Genomic DNA, 14,292 nt, shown 5'->3' on the forward strand with positions numbered 1-14,292 from the left:
CAAGTGCAGTGACAATTTCTTTATGATATTTCAATTTATCTTTTCGGCATTTTCATTAACCTTTCTGAAACACCTTTCTGAAAAACCCTGAAGAGATCTTACTGACCCAGTGATATCATGGTAACATTTAAGTCAAGGTAATAAAGAGGGCTAATAAACCTAGCAAAAGCATGCTTACAGTCCAAGAAAAGAGATGGGGACAAATCCTCTCTTTATTACTTTTTAGTCATAAAGACCAATGCAAAAGGTTTTGTTAACGCTCATTATTTGGTATAAATACTGTTGCAGTTACTACTAAAATCATGTGATCTCTGGAAAGATATTCTGGTTTTAAACTTCCTTCTCCCTTTGCTAATGCAGCACATAGGGAATAGGCATTTAGTCTGCCTCTGAGCCAGGTGTCAGGAGTGCTGTCCGCCGCTCTGCGCATGTACTCCACCTCTTGGTGGGAGAAGTACACAGCGGTTCTGGTGAGTCGCTGGCATCGAGTTGGGGGAAGGCGGTCTGGGGGTGCATGGTTCTGGAGGAGGGGTGGGGGACTGGGTAACAGCAGGGAGCTGGTGGGGTGTCTGGTTCTGGGGGAAGTGGAGGGGATTGGTTTATATATATTGGGTGTGCCATGAAACTATAACGAGTGCTGAAGTGTGACCAAGGTTGCTAAGCACTGGTTTGAATCACACCCAGCAGAAATGTGTGTCTGCCATTTTTAATCTTTTCTGAATGCTACATTTGTTTCTATTAAAATTTAATCTTAAACCCAATTTGTTATGTTTTTTGATTAGGTGCTTCCAGGCCGTCATTTTTCAGTGCCATGCATATAGTGCATGTTATTAAACTGGTAATTTAGTTCATGATCATCTCATCTCTAGAATGTTTGATGTGATGGGTGATAACGACACTGCTAACTCTTCTCTGAAATTTTGGCTTATAAACACATCAGCCAAATATACCTGCAAATATACACACTACCATCCATGTAAATTAGATATCCATATAGAAACTAATGAAACTGCAAAGAACGACCTTGAGCAGATCACCGCAAATGATGTAACTCTGGGAAAAAAGATCAAGTAATATGGAGCACAAGTGGCATTTTCATCCATCCTCCCTGTTGAAGGAATGTGTCCAGGTAGGGATCATTGAATAGTGGAAGTAAATGCATGGTTGCACAGCTCATGTCAGAGAGAGGGCTCTCGTTTCTTCCACCATGGGATTCTGCTTTGGGAACAAGCATTGCTAGGAAGAGATGGGATCCACCTAATGAAGAGAGGGAAGAGCATCTTTGAGGGCAGGCTTGCAAACCTGCCGAGGAGGGCTTTAAACTAGGTTCATCAGGGGATGGTGACACAAGCCCTGAGGTAAGTGGTAAAGGAGAAAGGTGCAACAAAGGAGGAGCCCCAATTCAAAAGGAGAAAGTAGGCCAATCAACTAGTTATCTAAGGTGCTTGTTTCCCAGGCTTCTTGCATTTGTGTACAAACAGGAGGCATTAGAGGCCCTGGCACAGTCAAAGGAGCATGAGGTGACTGGAATAACAGAGACTTGGTGGGATGACTCGTATAACTGGAGCACTGCCATGGAAGGGTATAAATTGTTTAGAAAAAAAAGGCAGGGAAAAAAAGGAGGAAGAGAAGCACTGTATATACGAGAGCAGCATGATTGTTCAGAGCTCCTGTATATGGAGGGAGAAAAGCCAGTTGAGAGTCTTTTGGTTAAGCTCGAGGGAGAAGCAACAGAGGTGATGTTGTGGTTGTTGTCTGCTATAGACCACCAGATCAGGTAGATGAGGGAGATGAGTATTTCTTCAGACAACAAAGAGAAGCTTCCAAATCTCAGGCCCTGGTTCTCATGGGAGACTTTAATCACCCAGAGATCAATATAACAGCACACACATAATCCAGGAAGTTTTGGAGAATGTTGGAGATAACTTCTTGGTACAAGTGCTGAAGGAACTGACCAGGGACCATGTGCAGCTTGACCTGCTGCTCACAAACGAAGAACAACTAGTAGGAGAAGTAGAAGTGGGTGGCAACCTGAGCTGCAGCGATCATGAGATGGTGGATTTCAGAATCCTGAAAACAAGGAAGGAAGGTGAGCAGTAAAATACAGACCCTTGATTTCAGAAGAGCAGACTTCGACTCCCTCAGAGAACTAATGGGCAGGATCCCCTGGGAAGCTAATATGAAGGGAAAAGGGGGTCAGGAGAACTGGCAGTATTTTAAAGAAGCCTTATTGAAGGCACAGGAACAAACCATCCAGATTCACAGTAAGAAAAGCAAATATGGTAGGCAACCAGCTTGGCTTACCAGGGAAATCCTTGGTAGGCTTAAACTCTAAAAGGATGCGTATAACAAGTGGAAACTTTGACAGATGACTAAGGAGGAGTATAAATCTATTGCTGGAAAATGCAGGGGAGTAATCAGGAAGGTGAAAGCACAATTGGAACTGCAGCTAGCAAGGGATATGAAGAGTAACAAGAAGGTGTTTTACAGACATGTTAACAACAAGAAGTAGATCAGGAAGGGTGTGGGGCCATTACTGGATGAAGAAGGTACCCTGGTGACAAATGACATAGGAAACACTGAAGTATTCAATGCTTTTTTTGCCTCTGTCTTCCCAGACAAGGCCAGCTCCCAGACAACTGCATTAAGCAATTTAGAAAACCTAGACACACAAATCCACAAGTCCAAATTTAATGCATCCAAGGGTACTGAGGGAATTGGTAGATGTCATTGCAGAGCCTTTGGCCATTATCTTTGAAAACTTGAGGAGATTGGGAGAGGTCCCAGATAAATGGACAACGCAAATATAGTACCCATCGTGGAAATACAGACAATCCAGGGAACTATAGATCGATCAGCCCTACCTAGGTCCCTGGGAAAATCATGGTAGGGATCCTCAAGGAATCCATTTTGAAGCACTTGGAAGAGGGGCAAGTAAGCAAGAGTAAACAACATGGATTCACCAAGGGCAAGTCATGCCTGACCAATCTGATTAACCTCTATGATGAGGTAACTAGCTCTATGGACATGGGAAAGTCAGTAGATGTGATATAGCTTGACTTTAGCAAAGCTTTTAACAGTCTCCCACAATATTCTTGGCCATAAGTTAACGAAGTATGGATTGGATGAATGGACTGTAAGATGGATAGAAGGCTGGCTAGATGGTTGGGCCCAACAGGTAGTGATCAATGCTTCAATGTCTGTTTGGCAGTCGGTCTCAAGTGGAAGGCCCCAAGGATCAGTTCTAAGGCCAGTATTGTTCAACATCTTTATTAATGATCTGTATGAGGGGATGGATTGCACCCTCAGGAAATCTGTAGATGACACTTAGCTAGGGGGACAAGTAGATATGTTGGAGGGTAGAGCTAGGGTCCAGAGTGTCCTAAATAAACTGAAGGATTGGGCCAAAAGGAATCTGATGGAGTTCAACAGGGACAAGTGCAGAATCCTGCACTTGGGAATGAAGAATCCCAATTATTGCTACAGGCTGCGGACTGACTGGTTAAGTAGCAGTATAGCAGAAAAGGACCTGGGAATTACAGTAGATGAGAAGCTGGATGAGTCAACAACGTGCTCTTGTAGCCAAGAAGGCTAATGACATATTGGGCTGCATTAAGAGGAGCTTTTCTAGCAGATCTAGAGAAGTTACTATCCCCCTTTATATGGCACTGGTGAGGCCGTATCTGGAGTATTGCATCCAGTTCTGGGGGCCCCCAGTACAGAAAGGATGTGGATGCATTGCAGCAGGTTCAGTGGAGGGCAAGAAAAATGATTAGCTAAAGCATATGACCTATGAAGAGATCCTGAAGGATCTGGGCTTATTTAGTTTGCAGAGGAGTGAAGGGCGATTTGAGTGCAGCCTTCAACTTCCTGAAGGTGGGGGGCTTTAAAGGGGATGGACAGACGGTGTTCTTTCTAGTGGTGAACGGCAGAACAAGGAACGATGATGTAAAGTTTCATAGGGTGAGATGTAGGTTGGATATTAGGAAAAACAATTTCACCAGAAGAGTGGTGAAGCACTGGAATGCATTACCTAGAGAGGTGGTGGAATCTCCACCCCTAGAGGTTTTTAAGTCCCGGCTTGATAATGTCCTGGCTGGGACGATTTAGTTAGGGTTTAGGGTTTAGTTAGGCTTTAGGCAGAGGGCTGGACTTGACGACCTCCTAAGGCCCCTTCCAGCCCTAGGACTCTATGAGTACCAATTCTCCTTGCAAACATCCTTTCACCAACCATAGGCCAAGAAATCATCATGCTACACAAGAGTAAGAAAGCTCCTGCTAACCAAAAGCTCCAGAATAACCTTGTTCAACCACCTCACACTCACTAAGCCCCACCAACAATTCTGAACAGTTGAAGAAGCTCTTCTGCATCCATCTTCAACCAGAAGACACATGACAGATGCTATGGGCAAGCATTTCATAGACGATCTCACTATCAAACTGCCTAGTTTCTTGCACTACTAAAGATAGCAGACAATCACTAATTATGTTAGGATGTTACATGGAAACAACATACACTTAAAGCCCAAAAGGGAGAACCAAGGATTCACCACAGTGCAAAAGGTGAGACCTTCAAACCATAAAACACATTGCCTCACTTCTTCCATTTCCAGAAGGTCTAGTAAAGATGCACTTCTTCATCCCCTGAAACCCTAAAAATGACTTTCAACCTTCCTATCAGTTTGTAAATGTTGCCCTTTCCATACAAAAGACAAAAATTTCCTCTGCTAGGCATGGAGACCTTCTTCAGTAATACTTCATCAAAAGACATTGCAGCCCTCCTGCTTCTGAACCTTACATTTACTCTTTTGCCACGTAAATCCATCTGAAGTCAAACTGCTTTGGGATTATGCTAGTTTTAACATCATTTATGGCAGGGGTTAAAGTAACAAAATTTACTACAGGTTCTGTCCTATTGCAACCTGGGTCCCTGACAGCTCTCTAAATAGCTCCCTGCTGGCTCTTGCCACAGCTCAGCCAGCTCTTGGCAGAGTTACCCACTTACTTTCAACGCCCTTCCCAATAAATGGTAAAGCCCATAAAATTACTTTGTTTTTTATATTCACAAGGCCATGGTGAACATCATTTTCAAGGTATACAGTGCTACACTGAGGGCAGTGAGACAGAGAAACCAAGCCCTTATCACTGAACCTGTAAACAGAAACAATAAAAAACACATCTCTTCACTGATTTGTAAAATTTCATTGCCCTTTATTGGTTCCTAGAAGAAATTATCTTGCTCATCAACCTTTGGGAGACAACTGTTGCTAAGAGGCTAATAGTACAATGAGAGGTGGCTAGTATATTCCATTAGAACAAGACTAATGCATGTACCATTATCTTGGAGCTGCTCGCAAGTCACATTAACAAATAATTTCCCTACTCTGGCAGTAGCGCACCTCAATGTGATATCATTTCTTCCCAGTTCCACTGACAAAACTTGTAATTTAAATTTGCTCCATCCTGTCACAAATCAAGCAATTCCTCAGTTAAAAGTAAATGCCTAGGAAAGTCTTGCAACATCTGTATTCCATAGCCAAATTACTCCCCACATAACCTTTAGAGCAAGAAATTTTCATTTGTTCCTTAAAAAGCAATAAATAGAGACCACGATCTTTATCTTGAAAGCTTTGCATGGTCTAGCTCTAGTTCTTGTCTGACTCCCCTACTTATGAAAGCATTCATACTTCCCTTCCCCTCCGAAGAGAGGCTATTTAGGAAACACCAGAAATATGGCTGGCACTGTTATACAAGGTGTTCCTCCCACTCCCACCTCATCAAAGGGATTTAAATAATAGGAGACTTTTTCAAAAGTAAGTCTATATTTAATTGTCACAAGTTTTTTTTAGTACAAGTCACAAACAGGTTGCAGACAGTAAGCAAAAAAAAAAAATCATCTCTCTGTGACTTTTACTAAAAATACCTTGAGGACAGGAGGTGTGAGGGAAAGAACAGCAGCTGGAGCCATCCAAGCTCCATGGTCAGTTGGGAGGTGGGGATGCAGTCCCCCTGCTCCAGCTTTGGCTTCAGGTGCAGGGGTACACAGCCACAGCCACAGCCACAGCCACAGCAGCTGATGGCTGAAGAAGTCACAGAGGTCTGGTAAAGTCACGAAATCTGTGACTTCAGTAACTAAATCATATTCTTAACTGTAACAATACCCTATAGCCTGAAATGGGCCTTGAACAGAGTCTTTTCCTCAAAATAGTTGTTTAAAAACAGAAATAGAATTAATTCACTAACTGTGAAAAAAGCTGGACTGCTGTAAATAGAGATGGAAGCAAGTAACAAAGTTCAGCCAGTGGCACTGAAAATTACACCATCATACCCATTGTGTCGTCAGTGTGATTCAGTGCTGACTGGTAGAGACCATGGCTAAGTCTACACCAGAAGCACGTGTCTATAGATGTTACTGCTGAAAAGAGATGTTCCAACAAAACTTCTGTCAACAGATCTTGTCTACACATAAAAGTGGACTGATCTTTCGATCTGCTCTGTTGAATAAAGGGCCCCACAGAGCATCTACACAGCTCTTTTGTAGACAGTTTCTGACAACAAAATGCATTGTGTGTCTACATGCTCTGTGAATTTGATCTACAAAACTCTCTAGTACAGACATAGCCCATAGCTGATGTTCAGTCTCAATGCTTAGTGTTGTAAAGGATTGAAAAAAGGCACCTCACTACAAATCTGCCCTAGATTTAGATGCCTTTACTAGTCTTGTATCTGAGTCCCTCCTTTAAGATGTTCTGAAACACACAACACCATAAAATGTTAAATGCATCAAAATGTACTAAACTCCATCATTCCAAGTTTGCTTACCCCCTCCTCCACGTCAGCTAAAACTCTCTAATAAAGAGTCATACAATTACATGTCTGTTAAAAAAATAATCCACGACAAAGTATTTTTATAATGGTAATTTTGTGGATAATTTGTTTATAAAGAACATTTATTAAAAAAAAAACAAAAAAAAAAAACTTTTTTTATCCTAACCAGAAGAACATTAAACAATTAGTACATGAGGTATAATAGCAAGATTACCCACCTATTTTGCTGCAGTATGTAAGCACCATACTGCAAGCCCACAAGAATACTAAGCTCTTAGCAACAGGAAAATAATCAGCTGGATGGTTTCGAATTCTGACCTTTTTCATACCATTCACTCTAGCATGTTCAGTGAAAGAGAAAAGCAAAAATACCCATTTGTTCTCATATTTTTCTAGCATAGTACCATGCCTAAGTATAATTAACATTTTGTGCCCAATGCCATTACTTGACCATTAAAGTTTAAAGATTACCGAAATATTTACTGTACATAACAGAAAGACAGAAAACAACACAGAACAGTAAAAGGAGTTACAGGTTTAGGTTATTTATAGGTGTTAGTACTCAGAAGCATCTCATCAAGCATGATGCCACTATTCATCTTCAGATGTATGCATTTATTCTGTATGAGATACCTCACTGTCAGCCATTTCCATGGAGAACTACTTTTGAAGTGTCACAAGACCAAAAAAAATCTGCTGTTACAACTCCAACAACTTTTCAACATATTGGAAAGTGCTACCAATAAAAATCATGCTTCTATACACATCAGTTACTGGGAGAGAACGCAATAGTTTAGCATTAAAATCTGCAAACAGTCCTACAGACTACTTATTAAGGGCTTCGTCATGAGAAATTACTGAAGATTAATAAAATAAGAGTTTCTGCTATGATGCCATCTCTACCAAAGAAATACTCATAGCACCAATGTTTAAGTAAATGAGAATCAGTCTTACAAACATATTTGTGGTCTTCAGGAATTAAAGTACTAAGGAAGTTTAACTTCTTAACCTAGGATATCTATTTCTATTTATAATTAAAGCCTAATAAAAAGTCAATCCTGCTATTAGTCCACTTTGCAATAACGTCTCTAACCCTCAGACATTAAGAAATGTATTGCAGCTTCATTTGTATCTCTACACGTTTTCACTTGTTTTACTGTAAACAATTGTTTAACACTTGGTTTCTGAAAATTTCTAGCAAAAGCTTAGAAAAAGCTTTCAAAAGGAAATCACATTCTTCAAAACAAAAAATTCTTCTTTCAGTACAAACATCTTCACCAGTACTAGTGAATTAGCAACACAATTACCAACAACAAAGATGTTACATATCTGACACTTTGACTCCCAGGTTTATAATACTGATAATACGAATATGGAAAGAGCAAAATTTAGAAGGGATTGTCCATTTCTGCAACTGTATGCACCTTTAGCCACATTTGCATGTGACTGCTGTGTCGACAAAACACAACAAAGTGGAGGCATGCAAACTGATGTACATTTTCTGGGTGAAAACGATCTTCTGCCCACAAAAATTTAGTATAAAAAGTAAGCTTGCTAACACCACAAGATTATTAGGCAACTTTGGAATTAGTAGTGCTCTTACCTTCTATTGAAGTAATTATAACAGATGATAAAAGGAAATGCTTGTACACAGTAAAATATATTGAAATATTTGCAGAATTCGCCAAGGCCAGGAATTTATTTTCTAAAATACAAGGAAAATAAAGCATGATTAAAAATATTTTAAAATAAACTCAGTTTATTCTCATTCCTGAAAATTAAGGCATTAGTTTTTTACAGCTGGCTCAGAGTATTTTTAACAGCCTAAGGCCAATATTAAATCCCATTTGACACACAACTGTTTAGTGTCTTAACATAATTTGCTAAATTGAATCTTTTAGCATACAAAGAAAAAATATTCTCTCCTTGCTCTTTCTTTCTGGGAGTGAATTATTTAAAAAAATGAGTGCAAAATTCTATATTGCAGAACTCACAGCAATACAAGCTAGAAGATTTTAAAGAAAATGTGTTTGTAAATGAAAGTAGAATTTCATACTATCAATTCTCATACATTATGCTGTACGCAAGTGTTTAAAATACTGCATCTTTCAATAAACTCTACCTACTAGCAAGTTTACCAGTTCTCCCACTGCTTAGAATCCACATTTCTTTCGTTTGCATGAGGAAGCTCCTGTGTAAAGCGTATCATCACGCCATTTAATTTAGCAAAAATCTTGGATTCTCTGAATTACAAATGTAAGGCAGATTGCTAAGCATACTTACCACATATTCTGGCAAAAAAGAACTGTAAACTAACATACTGAGAATTTGTGACACACTATTTTCTAAGTATCCAGAGGAGAAACTTCTTTTCAAGAGGTATTTTAATAACTCAGGTGTCAAAGTCAATATCAACTGAAGGAGAAGAAAAGAATATTGCCATGTAAGAGGAAGTCTTAAATAAGGAGTCTGATGTAGCACTAGAATGTTCAAGGGCAAATTCCCTGACAAGGCTAAAGCAAATAAGTTATTCACTTAAAACTTCAGAGTACTTATGTGTAAATCTTTATTTCAAGTAGTTAAATGCATAGCAAATATTTTTGATCTACACAAAATTACTCAAATATGATACAGTATTTTAAAGCCAAAAAGGTGTGCTTTGAGACATTAAAATGAAAGATATTGGGAGGCTCAGTCTGTATTTAGTTTTATGAGTATGTAGTACACATATATACATTCATTAAAAAACAGAAAAGAGTAGCAGTATAGTTGTATTTATAAAAGTTCCCAGCTAAGATAAGAAATTATTTTTCATCACCGTGGAAAAACTACTGAAAACATGGTGATTCTTCTTAAGTATGAAACTATGAAAATAAGTATAAGTGTCTAACAATGAAAATGAATGGCCACAATATTAAACAGTGGAGACAGTACTACACGTACTTAAGCTTTTGGATTGGTATCAAGTCTCTCACCCTTCACCTATTTTAGTAGGATTACCACATTTAAAAAAAAAAAAAAAAAAAAAGGACAGTGCTGTGAAGGAGTGTATCTGTATCAGTATCTACCAACTCACATTTTATTAATGTGTTATGGTTTATATAGTCCACCCCATAGCCCATTCCTTGTCATGGTGAGGTGACTTGTATGTCTCAATGACCCAGAGAGGCCTATTCTTCTCTGAGCTGTCCGTCAATTTCTGTCTTCATTCTCTCCAAGAGAATCCTATTGAACATTTCTCAAGAATAGACAGAAATGTGATGCCCCTTCAGTTCTTGCATTGCTTCAAATTTCCTTTCTTTAGAAGCTTGATAAGGTAGCCATGTTTCCAGTCTTGTGGGGTCTCCTCAGCATCCCAAATTTTCTCAAACAGATTATACAGCATGTTGACTGATGTCTCACTACCTCCCTTGATTGCTTCTGCAGGGATTTTGCCTTGACCAAGTGCTTTTTCGCTTTTCAGGTGAGCAATGGCTTTTCTGATTTTTTGCTGACTATGTCGTTCTCCCTTCACACCAATACGAATGCATGGAAGAAAAGAATGCAACACTAGATAAATCTGCCTCAGTGACTGGACAGAGCATTAACAAGGAAAAGACCAAAACAATGAGGACCAACCAGTCCAACAATACCAACATCAATCACACTGGAAGAGGATGACCTGGAAGATGTGGAACAGTTCACCTACTTGGGAAGTATTATGGGCAGAGATAGAGAAACAGACAAGGAGATCAATGCCAGAATAGAGAAAGCAACAGCTGTTTTTCAAGACTCTTTGTCCCATATGGGTTGCATCTACACTTAGGAAAAACTTTGAAATGGCCATGTTAATGGCCAAATCAAAGAATACTAATGAGGCACTGAAATGAGCTCATAGGAATAAGGGGATTTCGATGTTGGTTAGGTCCTTTCGAAAAGGACCTGCGTGTAGACGAGCCGCACAAGAGTGAACCACGGCACCACCGGCATGCTAATGAAGCACTGAATATGCATTTCAGCGCCTCATTAGTATTCTCTGATTTGGCCATTAGCATGGCCATTTCAAAGTTTTTACAAAGTGTAGACATACCCATGGAGTTCACAAATAATATCTGTACAGACAGAACTCCAACTCTTCAACACAAATGTGAAGAGTGTGTTCTCCTATGGATGTAAGACCTGGTGTACTAAAAGGTCTTCAAATCAGACATTCATAAACAAATGCCTGAGCTACATCCTTCACATCAAATGGCAAAAGCAGGACACGAATCATCTGACGTTCAGATCAAGAGAGAAAAGTGGGAATGGCTATGCCACAGTCTCAGAAAACCATCATCCAGCATAGTCTGTCAAACTCTCAAACGGAATCTGCAAGGAAAATGCAAGAGGAAGACCTTGGACAAAGTGAAGATCTACTGAGACTGAAGGACAACTGGGGTACTCCTGGAGTCAGCTAGAAGTTTTCTCCCAAGACAGAGTGAAATGAAGGAGACTTGTAGATGACCTATGCTCTGCTCAGAGTACAAGGGTTTAAATCAAGTCACGTCAAATACATATACTACATTAATACAACTGATATAGATAACACCCCTGAGAGAGAGTGTTTTTTTTGAAAGGTCAATATAGTAACCCTAATTTTAGGAGTCTAATCTAGAATAAATTACTACAGAATAAGAACTGTAATTCAAATATTCCTGGGAATGGTACCTGTAATCTAACTGCTGTTTTGTGCCTTTAATTTCCATGATCAGTTTCTGAAACCGCATTGGCACATTCAAGAAATTAAGTTGGGAAAAAACACATATCTTCTGCTTCATGAAATGCATATGGTATGTATTGAGAGCAGCTGTTTTAATATTTTCTCATCAGAAATCATCATCAGATTACCCTCTGAAGTCAACTGAGGCGTGCTGATGGGCAACTTCCCTGAAACTTCCCTCAGGTCAGAAGGCAACTACGAGTCAATGTCTCCTCATTACACAGCCCAGAGAATAATGCATGGTGTTCCCAGATTAACTGTCTATTATGTTCTGCACACTTTCATTCAACATTCAACTTTTAAAAATGTTCCTTTTGCTTTAACTGAACAAGAAGATACAAAGGTTAAAACATTTCCTATTAGACCATTACAGAGAATCATGCCACAAATGAATAATTATTTTGACGAAAGCTCTGTCTAAATGAAAATAAAAACTAAATGAAAAGACTCTGTAAGAAACAGCAGCTTGCAGTGTCTTGTGTTTCAGTGCTACTTCAGCCAGTTCTCGTAGAACTATCCCACAACACAATGTCTCAAAGTTAGAGGCTGCCTAAAATGCCTACTTCCAAAAAGTGCCCTGTGGAGTTTCAGTACTTTCAGAATGACTGTAAGATGTGATGCATATGACTGTCCCCAAATGTCAGTGTGAAGGCCACAGTGTAGATGTGCTCAGCTTTTACATGGATCAGTAAAATAAACAACCATTCATGCAGTCAGTATGCCTGAAACATTTTCCTTGGCTGTGTAGACAACGTTGAAGAAAAGGAGACGTATGTTAGTGAGACAGATGGGGAAAAGATGACACAATACGCTGATCATAAACACATGACAAATCAATCTCCCCTTCATTCCTACTACTTGAAGTTTTAAACAAAACATGATTTAACTAATGAAAATTCACAAGGGTTGAAAGTAAATATCTATTAACGTTGAACATACATTTGCAGATGTTCATTGGTGGCGCTGGAAGCTCAACATAGGTACATGCAAAATCAGATGTGCTTCAAGGCACACAATTTTCAAGTTCTGGCCTGTAAGTGTTGCAGGACCACAGATCATGCCCTCAAGGAGTTCACAAGCTAAATGAATAGATATATATGATTAAAACCCATATTAGACAAATTGTCACATATTTACTTTTTTATTAACATGACATATAAGTTGCTGTGAGAATTATAAAAATGATCTCCTCCTCCCACCACCACACACACATTATTTTCCAGGCTACCTAGTCCTTTTCAGAAACTTTACAAGAAGGGGATGCTGTGGATATCTGAAAGAATATAGAATGAAGAGGTGTGCAGTGACAAGGGCTATGAGTGGCGGCTGCAGGGAAAGATAACTTCAAACAGGAAATAATCTGTACCCCAATGTTACTAAACCATGCTGAAACCCAGCTCCACTTCTGCACATTTTAGGAGCATAGCCGTTTATTTTCCCTGTGTCAGACAGGAAAAGAACTCTGCTCTGACTAAACTAAACATACCAAGTCAGCTGTTCTCCTCTCTACAGATTCTTCAGCACTTTCTGCCATTTCTTGTTCCCAACTCTGTTTAAAGAATAATTGGTAACAAAAAACACTGCTCCCTATGACAGTAAGATTCAGTGCACCTGCAATGTAAATTAGGGGCAAAAGAATGTGGCTGCATGATTTAGATCTAATATTAGGTGCTCAGGCAGATGGAACTCATTATACATGAGAAACTGAGAGAGTAATCAATAAAAACACCTACAGGAAGCCCCTTGTACCAGGGAGGGGAATGCAACCTCTCTTATCGTGCTGGAGTATGGAGACTAGTTCCCTTTCTCCCGCTTGAATGATAGCTCTCCAGGGAGAGCAGCACCCTGCTATCTTTCCCCTTAGCCCTCAACATACCTTACAGGGTCTTTACCACCCATGTGTCTTCAGTAAAAGGTGGCCTAAATTAAATTGATCAGTGCCTCATCCGTCACATCCTGGGGATGCTAAAGGGGCCACCAGGTCCCAGTCTGGGGGTCTCCATCCCAGGACGGCAGGTCTGACTTGGGGCTTCAGAGGGTGTCTCACTGGGGGCACCTCCATCATCTCTGCCCCGGCTAGGATGGTGGGTCTCACCCTGCTCCTGGGGGGGCTCAGTTTGCAGGAAGCCCCCTCACCCGCCTCCTGCGCCCACCGTGAGGCGGCAGGTCCCAGGGTGGGGGTCCCCGCCCGCCACCTAGGACGGAGGATCCCAGTACCAGAGCCGCGGCTGGCTCCAGGAGCGGATTGCTCCCCCTGCCCCAGCCAAGGCGGCGGGCCCCGGGACGAGGCGCCGGACGACGCGGGGGGGTCTTTTCCCCGGGCTGAGGGAACACAGATCGGGGCCTCGCCTGCCCGAGGAGGAACCTTCGCTACCTCCACCGCCGAAGCCCCGGTCCCCACTCGTGCCCCGGCCGCAGCCCCGCCTGAGGGTGTCCCACCGAGGGAACAGACCGCGGGCGAGTTACCTCACCTGGTCCCGCAGCGGCCCCGGGCCGAGACCCGCTGACACCAAGGCGGAAGTGCAGCCCCCCACGTTCGTCGACTGACAACGAAGGCCGCCAACCGACGAGCAGGGCCAAGCCAAAGCCGTCCCAAACTGCCCAATCAGCGCCCGTGGGGCGGGACACAAGCTAATCGTATGCCGGGCTCGGCGCTCAGATGCCCGCCCATCACTGGCGAGCCGGCCGGCCAATAGCGTTCCAGGAAGGGCGAGTCTATGCAAATA

At 41.2% G+C, this 14,292-nt stretch overlaps 1 protein-coding gene across 4 annotated transcripts in view; it reads right to left on the reverse strand.

The window, feature by feature from the left end:
• OSBPL2 (oxysterol binding protein like 2) overlaps positions 1-14,092 on the reverse strand; it is a 65,278-nt gene extending 51,186 nt beyond the window's left edge. For 2 of the 4 annotated variants that reach the window (XM_075012178.1, XM_075012172.1), the window contains exons 1-3: positions 14,038-14,092; positions 12,506-12,645; positions 8,432-8,533 (exon numbers count right to left, since the gene is read on the reverse strand). The gene's annotated coding sequence lies outside the window, so the exon portion shown is untranslated. Of the gene's footprint in view, positions 1-8,431; positions 8,534-9,904; positions 9,924-12,505; positions 12,646-14,037 lie in introns of those variants that run through there. The other 2 variants (XM_075012173.1, XM_075012174.1) reach the window with 2 other exon arrangements.
• Between the last annotated feature and the right edge of the window lie 200 nt (positions 14,093-14,292).

This window comes from Carettochelys insculpta, chromosome 17 (genome assembly GCF_033958435.1).
Source record: "Carettochelys insculpta isolate YL-2023 chromosome 17, ASM3395843v1, whole genome shotgun sequence".
Lineage (NCBI taxonomy): Eukaryota > Metazoa > Chordata > Testudines > Carettochelyidae > Carettochelys > Carettochelys insculpta.